Below are 12,500 nucleotides of genomic sequence, written 5' to 3'. Positions count from 1 at the left end.
CGGCGCTGCATTGGCCGGGAATCGAACCCGGGCCTCCCGCGTGGCAGGCGAGAATTCTACCACTGAACCACCAATGCTGGGCCTTGGGTCGCAGTCACTGATGCGGCCGGAAACCCAGACCTCGCAGTCTTCTCGCCTACAGCTGCAGTGGTGACCCCCTCTGCCGCCCGTCAGGCCATGGCACGCAACGGTTGCCCGGCTAGCTCAGTCGGTAGAGCATGAGACTCTTAATCTCAGGGTCGTGGGTTCGAGCCCCACGTTGGGCGGTTGGCTGTCTTTTGTCTTTTCTGGTTGTGCTTACTTCCATCACTCCACCCAATACCTCGCAGGGTCACTCCCCAACACAAAGTTACACCCCCCCCCCCCTTGAAAAAAAAGAAAACGAACAAACTTTCAGGATAAGGATTGCAAAGGCAATCCGCTGTCTGAAACACATCAGGCTACTGCAATACAGAGACCTCTTGCAAGCATCCGGCTGCAGTCCAAAGCAGTTTGTTGCGTTCAGCTGTCGCTCCAAAGCTTCCCTGTGGTACCGGCCGGAAACCAAGATTCCGACTGGGTTAGGGGAGCTGAACGACTAAAAGAGCGGCGCTGCATTGGCCGGGAATCGAACCCGGGCCTCCCGCGTGGCAGGCGAGAATTCTACCACTGAACCACCAATGCTGGGCCTTGGGTCGCAGTCACTGATGCGGCCGGAAACCCAGACCTCGCAGTCTTCTCGCCTACAGCTGCAGTGGTGACCCCCTCTGCCGCCCGGCAGGCCATGGCACGCAACGGTTGCCCGGCTAGCTCAGTCGGTAGAGCATGAGACTCTTAATCTCAGGGTCGTGGGTTCGAGCCCCACGTTGGGCGGTTGGCTGTCTTTTGTCTTTTCTGGTTGTGCTTACTTCCATCACTCCACCCAATACCTCGCAGGGTCACTCCCCAACACAAAGTTACACCCCCCCCCCCCCTTGAAAAAAAAGAAAACGAACAAACTTTCAGGATAAGGATTGCAAAGGCAATCCGCTGTCTGAAACACATCAGGCTACTGCAATACAGAGACCTCTTGCAAGCATCCGGCTGCAGTCCAAAGCAGTTTGTTGCGTTCAGCTGTCGCTCCAAAGCTTCCCTGTGGTACCGGCCGGAAACCAAGATTCCGACTGGGTTAGGGGAGCTGAACGACTAAAAGAGCGGCGCTGCATTGGCCGGGAATCGAACCCAGGCCTCCCGCGTGGCAGGCAAGAATTCTACCACTGAACCACCAATGCTGGGCCTTGGGTCGCAGTCACTGATACGGCCGGAAACCCAGACCTCGCAGTCTTCTCGCCTACAGCTGCAGTGGTGACCCCCTCTGCCGCCCGTCAGGCCATGGCACGCAACGGTTGCCCGGCTAGCTCAGTCGGAAGAGCATGAGACTCTTAATCTCAGGGTCGTGGGTTCGAGCCCCACGTTGGGCGGTTGGCTGTCTTTTGTCTTTTCTGGTTGTGCTTACTTCCATCACTCCACCCAATACCTCGCAGGGTCACTCCCCAACACAAAGTTACACCCCCCCCCCCCCTTGAAAAAAAAGAAAACGAACAAACTTTCAGGATAAGGATTGCAAAGGCAATCCGCTGTCTGAAACACATCAGGCTACTGCAATACAGAGACCTCTTGCAAGCATCCGGCTGCAGTCCAAAGCAGTTTCCCTTACGTCCTCAGCAGCAGCACAAATGGGGAAGATCCTATCTTCCTGCAATGGTAGGACAGATGGTACTAATAAAAGATTGATTAGGAGCCCTATAAGAAGGCCATACAGACCCCTCCTCCTTGTGTTTTTTTCTGTCCTCCTGTGGGACAGGTGGTAGGAGAGGGAAGCAGGCTCAGGCCTATGTTTGTGTCTGACTTTCCTTTCCAAAGATTCTTCCTTTCCACATGGTCGTGTGGAGAGGGGAAATTTATAGAAATGTTGTTTTTCCTGCTCTGCTGTATCAGAGAGGAGATTATTTACTTTTTAGTAGAGTTATCACTCAGCTTCTCTGCTGTATGGAGCCGCTGTGTGAGGGAAGCCATGAAGCTGCTGCAGTAAGTATCATGGTGCTGCCAGACCTGTGTCCTCACCTGGGCGGCTGCTAATGTTTCTTGATACTTCAGCAAGGTAAGATATGCTGTTTTTTCTTTTGAGCTGGAAGCCTGGCATGTGTATCAGGAGGATTATTGGATATATATATATATGTTGTATGAGGCTTTTATGCCTCAAATGTTTCGTTTCAATGTTTTTCACTTTTTTTAACATTGGTTGTGCAAGTCCTGTTAGACTGCTTCACTATATGAGTGACCTATGTAACTATAGTGAGTATACATGAACACAGCTTTAAAGCTGCTAGTTGGGTATTTAGTACACCTGCTGTCTCATAATTTTCTCCAGTACTGCTACAGTGAAACTGTGTATGTGTGTGAACACAGCCCTAGAGCTGCTAATTGTGTACACCTGTTGCCTCATTACTTTCTATAGTACTGCCATCGGATGATGCAGTGAAGCTATAAAACTGTGTGTTTGTGTGTGCACACAACCCTAGAGCTGTTAGTTGTGCAGTGTGCACACCTACTGCCTGATTACTTTCTATAGCACTGCTACCAGATGATGCAGTGAAGCTCTGAAACTGTATGTGAACACAGCCCTAGAGCTGCTAATTGTGCACACCTACTGCCTCATTACTTTCTATAGCACTGCTACCAGATGATGCAATGAAGCTATAAAACTGTGTGCACACAACCCTAGAGCTGCTAGTTGTGCAGTGTGCACACCTGCTGCCTGATTACTTGCTATAGCACTGCTACCAGATGATGCAGTGAAGCTATAAAACTGTGTGCACACAACCCTAGAGCTGCTAGTTGTGCAGTGTGCACACCTGCTGCCTGATTACTTGCTATAGTACTGCTACCAGATGATGCAGTGAAGCTCTGAAACTGTATGTGAACACAGCCCTAGAGCTGCTAATTGTGTACACCTGTTGCCTCATTACTTTCTATAGTACTGCCATCGGATGATGCAGTGAAGCTATAAAACTGTGTGTTTGTGTGTGCACACAACCCTAGAGCTGCTATTTGTGCATTGTGAACACCTGCTGACTAATTACTTTCTATAGTACTGCTACCAGATGATGCAGTGAAATTGTGTGTGTGTGAACACAGCCTTAGAATTGTAGTTGTGTAGTGTGTATACCTGCGGTCTGATTACTTTTCCAGTATTTCTATCAGATGATACAATGAAGCTATAAAACTGTGTATGAACACAGCCTTAGAGTTATCGTGTAGTGGTAGATACACCTCCTGTCTAATAACTTTCACTAATACTGCTAACAGATGACGCAGTCACCCTATGGAGCGTCTGTGTGCTACTCCAGTGCTGCCATTTAAGAATGCAGTGAAGCTACTGTGTATGAACACGGCCTTAGAATTGTTAGTTGTATACTATACACCTGCTGTCTATTTACTTTCACTATACTGCTATCAGATGATATAGTGATCATGTGGACCTTCTGTGTGCTAACATTTAAGAATGCAGTGAAGCTACTGTGTGTGAACACTGCCTTAGAATTTAGTTGCGTACTATGTACACCTGCTGTTTAATTACCTTGACTAATACTGCTATCAGATGATGGTTATCATGTGGACCTTCTGTGTGCTGCTATTTAAGAATACAGTGAAGTTATGAAGCCACTGTGTGTGAACATTGCCTTAGAATTGTAGTGTACTGTGTAACACCTGCTGTCTGATTTCTTTCACTATACTGCTATCAGATGATGCAGTGCCCTATGAAGCTACTGTGTGTGAACACAGCCTTAGAGTTGCTAGTTGTGTACTGGATACATCTATCTAATTACTTTCCCTAATACTGCTATCAGATTATATAGTGACCATATGGAGCTATGTGTGTGAGCACATGCTTAGAGCTGCTGGATGTGTACTGGATACACCTGCTATCTGATTACTTTCCATAATACAGCCATCAGATGATGCAGTGATTCTATGGAGTTTTTTTGCGCTGCTCCAGTGCTGCTATTTAAGAATGCAGTAAAGCTACTGTGTGTGAACATGGCCTTAGGATTGTAGATGTGTACATCTGTGTACTATCTGATTAGTACTGTTATCAGATAATGCAGTGACCTATGAAGCTACATTCTTAGAGATGCTGGATGTGTACTGTATATACCTACAGTCTAATTACTCTGTAATACTGTGTACACCTGCTGTCTAGTTACACTCTGTAATACTGATATCAGATGATGCAGTGACCCTATGGAGCTTCTGTGTACTGAAGAATGCAGTAAAACTATGAAGCTGCTATGTGTGAACACTGCTTTAGGATTGCTGGTTGCATATTCAGTGCACCTGTGTGTCTGATTCCAGGCACTCTGCACTAGTCTGTTAGTCGGCCGGTCAGTCTGGCACAACTTCCATCCTTGGATGTAGCAGGATTCTGGTAACAGAACTTCTGGGGAAAAAGCTTTCTTGGCGTACAGATCCTGCAAGATTCCACTTTAAGGTGGCAGAGAATTCATTTGTGGATTGCAACTTTTTCTCAGAAGAGACAATGACTGCTTAAGATTTTACATCTGAATGATAATCTACAGGCTGAACTGGATGGAGTCCGAGGTCATGGCTCCTTCAGACGCACAAAGTCATTTTTAAAATAAAAAAAAAAAAAAAAAAAAAAAAATTTCTTAGTATTTAAAAAAAAAAAAAAAATAAATAAATAAATAAATAAATAAATAAATAAAAATAAATAAATAAATAAAATAAATGTCTATATTACTATAGCTGAGCAGTATACTTGGCTGCCCGATCCCCACAGTTTGGAGACTGGTTCTTCGTTGTAAGGGGGCAGATGTTCACTCCAATATAAAGATAGTTGGATCTGTATTGGACATTCTCATGAAAGTCTAATAAGAGAAGGAACTTCTACTTTGTTCCACATTCCGTAGGAATTCTAGTATGGAAGGTAAAGGAAAGAATCCTGCACAAGAAGGACCAGACGTCTCGGAGGCCTTGGAGATGGGGACAAGAACTTGTGACTACGTCTTTTCTGACAATTTATTTCCATAATGAGAGAGGTCTGTACCAGTGTTATATGATAGGAAAGGCTACCATATTGAATTTTGATCTGTGGGTCCCTCCTAGAGGGATGTTATCTGACCGTGTATACCTGTATACAGCCTCCTCTGAGGAAGGTGCTGTATGTGGGATCTATGATCTGTAGGTCCCTCCTAGAAGAAGGATGTTATCTGACCAGGTATACCTGCATGTACCTGTATACAGCCTCCTCTGAGAAGGCGGTTGTATGGAGGATTTATGCTCTGTAGTTCCCTCCTAGAAGAAGGACGTTATCTGGCCATGTATACCCGCATGTACCTGTCTACAGACAAAAGCTGCATATTCCTTTACATCAAGACCTTTTGTACAAGGCAATTGGCATTCTTTTCAATTTACAGCCCTTCTATCTGGAATAATCTTGGCTCCATCTACAGTCACCAAGAGGATGTCTATTGTACTTTGACTGTTTGAGAAAATTGAAGCTCATCATTGTTTTCTGGCATCGAACAATTCCTAAGGAGGAGAATAGATCCCCAGTCTGTGACTTTTCTTCCTCCAGAGAGATTACAGAAGTTGACACAAGTCGGGGTTCTCAGCACTCCCCAGTTGCTGTCACTTCATCTGATACCCTTGGGTCTTATGTCTACACTGGAAATAACACCCAGAGACAAGGATAGCTTTTTCTGCTCAATGGCAGCAGTCTCCCAATGAAGTGGGTAGAGAAAACCATTGATATATCAAGCAGTGGGGCGCTTGTATGAGCAACGGGCAAGGAAGCCTAATCCCCATCAGAAATGTTGCTGGCATCCAACATATGAAGGGAATACTAGTCCACTCCAGCACACCAATCTATGGTAAGCTATCAGTATAAGATCAAAACCGCATCTAGGATGGCGCATACCGATCTTTATAGGGGCACTACTGGAGGCAGGGGCATTTTGTCTGCTGCAATCTATGCTGCGATGTAACCCTGTCGGAGGAACGGTCTCTGGACCAGAAGCTTTCTGGAAAATCGCATGGAGGATAGACCTATTCCTATTCAAGGTTCAAATTGGAAAACCTTTTTTCCTCACTCCTAAAAAGCCCAGAGTCTTGCAGAATCTGAGACAAGGTTGGGCCTTGGTCAGCCTCATTTGCCCCTATTGACCCAAGAGGGCATGGTTCACAATGGTGAGCCCCCTGCCTAAGAATCTTCTGGGAACTCTCCCAGTCTCCCCAGCTACTGACACAGAGTAGCAGGGATTACTCCCAGCGTCCCTGCCAGGTGTGGGCAGAGTCTAAAAATCTTGCAAGTAGCAAGTCTCTGGTTTCATGATGGCCTCTTATATTATCTAAAAGCATGGCGCTAATTCCATAGGAATAATCTGGAGGCTTCTGTATACCCTCAGTTAATAACTCAAGAGGGCAGGCTTGTCCGAAGCTTGACTGCCGTCAACAAGGTGGGAATTGATATGCTGTCAAAGTGGTGACCACTCTTCTGTAGTCCAGAGCCACAACTGCCTACAGAACCTACCTGAAGGTAAAGAAGATGTTTGAAGCCTGGTGGGTGAAAGTCTCTTCCACATCTCCATTGTTACAATCCATTACTCCTGCCAACACGGGAGAGAAGGAGCTTCATCCCTTAGATGTGGGAAGGGCTTGGAGCATGTATATTGAACGGGCAAACTCCTTCAGGAAATCTAACCACTTGTTTTTATCCTTTGCAGGGAAAAACAAAGGATGCAAGTCATCCAAAGCTTCTCTGTCCAGATGGATAAGGGAAGTCATCTCCATATGCTAACAAGAAGCTGGATTACAGGTACCTGGTGCAATCAAGGCACATTCAATGAGGGCAATATCATCCACATGGGCTGAAAAAAGATCTGTACCCTTGGAACAAATATGCAGGACTGCTTCATGGTCGTCCGTCAATACCTTTTGTCAAGCACTATAGACTAGATATTCACGAGTCAACCAGTTTTTGGCTCAGCCATTCTGTCTTCTGTAATGTAATGGCCCTCCCTAGTCTGTTTTCATAGCTTGCTATATCCCCATTTGTGCTGCTGCTGAGGACGTAAGGGAAAGGATAATTTTTTACTCACCGTAAATTTTCTTTCCTGTAGTCCGAAGCAGCAGCACAGACTTCCCGCCCTGATTTAAACAAACTATTATTTATGCAGCATACCTTGATTGTTTTAATGCCTTATTAACTAAGATTTTATTATGAATTTTAAATTTTTTTCGTCGTTAGAATTAACACAAGGAGGAGGGGTCTGTATGGCCTTCTTATAGGGCTCCTAATCAATCTTTTATTAGTACCATCTGTCCTACCATTGCAGGAAGATAGGATCTTCCCCATTTGTGCTGCTGCTTCGGACTACAGGAAAGAAAAATTTACGGTGAGTAAAAAATTATCCTTTGTTGCGTTCAGCTGTCGCTCCAAAGCTTCCCTGTGGTACCGGCCGGAAACCAAGATTCCGACTGGGTTAGGGGAGAATTCTACCACTGAACCACCAATGCTGGGCCTTGGGTCGCAGTCACTGATACGGCCGGAAACCCAGACCTCGCAGTCTTCTCGCCTACAGCTGCAGTGGTGACCCCCTCTGCCGCCCGTCAGGCCATGGCACGCAACGGTTGCCCGGCTAGCTCGTCGGTAGAGCATGAGACTCTTAATCTCAGGGTCGTGGGTTCGAGCCCCACGTTGGGCGGTTGGCTGTCTTTTGTCTTTTCTGGTTGTGCTTACTTCCATCACTCCACCCAATACCTCGCAGGGTCACTCCCCAACACAAAGTTACACCCCCCCCCCCCTTGAAAAAAAAGAAAACGAACAAACTTTCAGGATAAGGATTGCAAAGGCAATCCGCTGTCTGAAACACATCAGGCTACTGCAATACAGAGACCTCTTGCAAGCATCCGGCTGCAGTCCAAAGCAGTTTGTTGCGTTCAGCTGTCGCTCCAAAGCTTCCCTGTGGTACCGGCCGGAAACCAAGATTCCGACTGGGTTAGGGGAGCTGAACGACTAAAAGAGCAGCGCTGCATTGGCCGGTAATCGAACCCGGGCCTCCCGCGTGGCAGGCGAGAATTCTACCACTGAACCACCAATACTGGGCCTTGGGTCGCAGTCACTGATGCGGCCGGAAACCCAGACCTCGCAGTCTTCTCGCCTACAGCTGCAGTGGTGACCCCCTCTGCCGCCCGTCAGGCCACGGCACGCAACGGTTGCCCGGCTAGCTCAGTCGGTAGAGCATGAGACTCTTAATCTCAGGGTCGTGGGTTCGAGCCCCACGTTGGGCGGTTGGCTGTCTTTTGTCTTTTGTCTTTTCTGGTTGTGCTTACTTCCATCACTCCACCCAATACCTCGCAGGGTCACTCCCCAACACAAAGTTACACCCCCCCCCCTTGAAAAAAAAAGAAAACGAACAAACTTTCAGGTAAGGATTGCAAAGGCAATCCGCTGTCTGAAACACATCAGGCTACTGCAATACAGAGACCTCTTGCAAGCATCCGGCTGCAGTCCAAAGCAGTTTGTTGCGTTCAGCTGTCGCTCCAATGCTTCCCTGTGGTACCGGCCGGAAACCAAGATTCCGACTGGGTTAGGGGAGCTGAACGACTAAAAGAGCGGCGCTGCATTGGCCGGGAATCGAACCCGGGCCTCCCGCGTGGCAGGCGAGAATCCTACCACTGAACCACCAATGCTGGCCTTGGGTCGCAGTCACTGATGCGGCCGGAAACCCAGACCTCGCAGTCTTCTCGCCTACAGCTGCAGTGGTGACCCCCTCTGCCGCCCATCAGGCATGGCTCGCAACGGTTTGCCCCGGCTAGCTCAGTCGGTAGAGCAGGAGACTTTTAATCTCAGGGTCCGTGGGTTCGAGCCCCACGTTGGGGCGGATTGGCTGTCTTTTGTCTTTTCTGGTTGTGCTTACTTCCATCACTCCACCCAATACCTCGCAGGGTCACTCCCCAACACAAAGTTACACCCCCCCCCCCCTTGAAAAAAAAGAAAACGAACAAACTTTCAGGATAGGATTGCAAAGGCAATCCGCTGTCTGAAACACATCAGGATACTGCAATACAGAGACCTCTGCAAGCATCCGGCTGCAGTCCAAAGCAGTTTGTTGCGTTCAGCTGTCGCTCCAAAGCTTCCCTGTGGTACCGGCCGGAAACCAAGATTCCGACTGGGTTAGGGGAGCTGAACGACTAAAAGAGCGGCGCTGCATTGGCCGGGAATCGACCCCGGGCCTCCCGCGTGGCAGGCGAGAATTCTACCACTGAACCACCAATGCTGGGCCTTGAATCGCAGTCACTGATGCGGCAGGAAACCCAGACCTCGCAGTCTTCTCGCCTACAGCTGCAGTGGTGACCCCCTCTGCCGCCCGTCAGGCCATGGCACGCAACGGTTTGCCCGGCTAGCTCAGTCGGTAGAGCATGAGACTCTTAATCTCAGGGTCGTGGGTTCGAGCCCCACGTTGGGCGGTTGGCTGTCTTTTGTCTTTTCTGGTTGTGCTTACTTCCATCACTCCACCCAATACCTCGCAGGGTCACTCCCCAACCAAAGTTACACCCCCCCCCCCCCTTGAAAAAAAAGAAAACGAACAAACTTTCAGGATAGGATTGCAAAGGCAATCCGCTGTCTGAAACACATCAGGCTACTGCAATACAGAGACCTCTTGCAAGCATCCGGCTGCAGTCCAAAGCAGTTGTGTTGCGTTCAGCTGTCGCTCCAAAGCTTCCCTGTGGTACCGGCCGAACCAAGATTCCGACTGGGTTAGGGGAGCTGAACGACTAAAAGAGCGGCGCTGCATTGGCCGGGAATCGAACCCGGGCCTCCCGCGTGGCAGGCGAGAATTCTACCACTGAACCCCAATGCTGGGCCTTGGGTCGCAGTCACTGATGCGGCCGGAAACCCAGACCTCGCAGTCTTCTCGCCTACAGCTGCAGTGGTGACCCCCTCTGCCTGCCGCCCGTCAGGCCATGGCACGCAACGTTTGCCCGCTAGCTTCAGTCGGTAGAGCATGAGACTCTTAATCTCAGGGTCGTGGGTTCGAGCCCCACGTTGGGCGTTTGCTGTCTTTTGTCTTTTCTGGTTGTGCTTACTTCCATCACTCCACCCAATACCTCGCAGGGTCACTCCCCAACACAAAGTTACACCCCCCCCTTTGAAAAAAAGAAAAACGAACAAACTTTCAGGATAAGGATTGCAAAGGCAATCCGCTGTCTGAAAACACATCAGGCTACTGCAATACAGAGACCTCTTGCAAGCATCCGGCTGCAGTCCAAAGCATTTTGTTGCGTTCAGCTGTCGCTCCAAAGCTTCCCTGTGGTACCGGCCGAAACCAAGATTCCGACTGGGTTAGGGGAGCTGAACGACTAAAAGAGCGGCGCTGCATTGGCCGGGAATCGAACCCGGCCTCCCGCGTGGCAGGCAAGAATTCTACCACTGAACCACCAATGCTGGGCCTTGGTCGCAGTCACTGATACGGCCGGAAACCAGACCTCGCAGTCTTCTCGCCTACAGCTGCAGTGGTGACCCCCTCTGCCGCCCGTCAGGCCATGGCACCGCAACGGTTGCCCGGCTAGCTCAGTCGGTAGAGCATGAGACTCTTAATCTCAGGGTCGTGGGTTCGAGCCCACGTTTGGGCGGTTGGCTGTCTTTTGTCTTTTCTGGTTGTGCTTACTTCCATCACTCCACCCAATACCTCGCAGGTCACTCCCCAACACAAAGTTACACACCCCCCCCCCCCTTTGAAAAAAAGAAAACGAACAAACTTTCAGGATAAGGATTGCAAAGGCAATCCGCTGTCTGAAACACATCGGCTACTGCAATACAGAGACCTCTTGCAAGCATCCGGCTGCAGTCCAAAGCAGTTTGTTGCGTTCACTGTCGCTCCAAAGCTTCCCTGTGGTACCGGCCGAACCAAGATTTCCGACTGTTAGGGAGAATTCTACCACTGAACCACCAATGCTGGGCCTTGGGTCGCAGTCACTGATACGCCGGAAACCCAGACCTCGCAGTCTTCTCGCCTACAGCTGCAGTGGTGACCCCCTCTGCCGCCCGTCAGGCCATGGCACGCAACGGTTGCCCGGCTAGCTCAGTCGGTAGAGCATGAGACTCTTATCTCAGGGTCGTGGGTTCGAGCCCCACGTTTGGCGGTTGGCTGTCTTTTGTCTTTTCTGGTTGTGCTTACTTCCATCACTCCACCCAATACCTCGCAGGGTCACTCCCCAACACAAAGTTACACCCCCCCCCCCCCCCTTGAAAAAAAAGAAAAACTAACAAACTTTCAGGATAAGGATTGCAAAGGCAATCCGCTGTCTGAAACCATCAGGCTACTGCAATACAGAGACCTCTTGTGCAAGCATCCGCTGCAGTCCAAAGCAGTTTGTTGCGTTCAGTGTCGCTCCAAAGCTTCCCTGTGGTACCGGCCGGAAACCAAGATTCCGACTGGGTTAGGGGAGCTGAACGACTAAAAGAGCGGCGCTGCATTGGCCGGGAATCGAACCCGGGCCTCCCGCGTGGCAGGCATAATTCTACCACTGAACCACCATGCTGGGCCTTGGGTCGCAGTCACTGATGCGGCCGGAAACCCAGACCTCGCAGTCCTTCTCGCCTACAGCTGCAGTGGTGACCCCCTCTGCCGCCCGTCAGGCCATGGCACGCAACGGTTGCCCGGCTAGCTCAGTCGGTAGAGCATGAGACTCTTAATCTCAGGGTCGTGGTTCGAGCCCCACGTTGGGCGTTGGCTGTCTTTTGTCTTTTCTGGTTGTGCTTACTTCCATCACTCCACCCAATACCTCGCAGGTCCTCCCCAACACAAAGTTACACCCCCCCCCCCTTGAAAAAAAAGAAAACGAACAAACTTTCAGGATAAGGATTGCAAAGGCAATCCGCTGTCTGAAACACATCAGGCTACTGCAATACAGAGACCTCTTGCGCAGCATCCGGCTGCAGTCCAAAGCAGTTTGTTGCGTTCACTGTCGCTCCAAAGCTTCCCTGTGGTACCGGCCGGAAACCAAGATTCCGACTGGTTAGGGGAGCTGAACGACTAAAGAGCGGCGCTGCTTGGCCGGAATCGAACCCGGGCCTCCCGCGTGGCAGGCGAGAATTTCTACCACTGAACCACCAATGCTGGGCCTTGGGTCGCAGTCTCTGATGCGGCCGGAAACCCAGACCTCGCAGTCTTCTCGCCTACAGCTGCAGTTGGTGACACCCTCTGCCGCCCGTCAGGCCAGATAGCACGCAACGGTTGCCCGGCTAGCTCAGTTTGGTAGAGCAATGAGACTCTTAATCTCAGGGTCGTGGGTTCGAGCCCCACGTTGGGCGGTTGGCTGTCTTTTGTCTTTTCTGGTTGTGCTTACTTTCCATCACTTCCACCCAATACCTCGGCAGGGTCACTCCACAACACAAGTTACCACACCCCACCCCCCCCCCCCTTGAAAAAGAAACGAACAAACTTTCAGGATAA

General features: G+C 49.7%; 4 non-coding genes across 4 annotated transcripts; all 4 read left to right on the top strand.

The window, feature by feature from the left end:
* Positions 1-193: 193 nt before the first annotated feature.
* On the top strand, positions 194-266 carry TRNAK-CUU (transfer RNA lysine (anticodon CUU)). The gene has a single exon. It is a non-coding gene; the product is annotated as a tRNA-Lys (tRNA).
* A 513-nt stretch (positions 267-779) lies between these two features.
* Positions 780-852, top strand: TRNAK-CUU (transfer RNA lysine (anticodon CUU)). The gene has a single exon. It is a non-coding gene; the product is annotated as a tRNA-Lys (tRNA).
* Positions 853-8,258: 7,406 nt separating this feature from the next.
* Positions 8,259-8,331, top strand: TRNAK-CUU (transfer RNA lysine (anticodon CUU)). Its single transcript has one exon. It is a non-coding gene; the product is annotated as a tRNA-Lys (tRNA).
* Positions 8,332-9,437: 1,106 nt separating this feature from the next.
* On the top strand, positions 9,438-9,510 carry TRNAK-CUU (transfer RNA lysine (anticodon CUU)). The gene has a single exon. It is a non-coding gene; the product is annotated as a tRNA-Lys (tRNA).
* The last annotated feature ends 2,990 nt before the right edge of the window (positions 9,511-12,500 follow it).

Source organism: Dendropsophus ebraccatus, chromosome 14 (genome assembly GCF_027789765.1).
Source record: "Dendropsophus ebraccatus isolate aDenEbr1 chromosome 14, aDenEbr1.pat, whole genome shotgun sequence".
NCBI lineage: Eukaryota > Metazoa > Chordata > Amphibia > Anura > Hylidae > Dendropsophus > Dendropsophus ebraccatus.
Note: the sequence above shows the minus strand (reverse complement) of the source record. Positions and strands in the feature narration are given on the sequence as shown.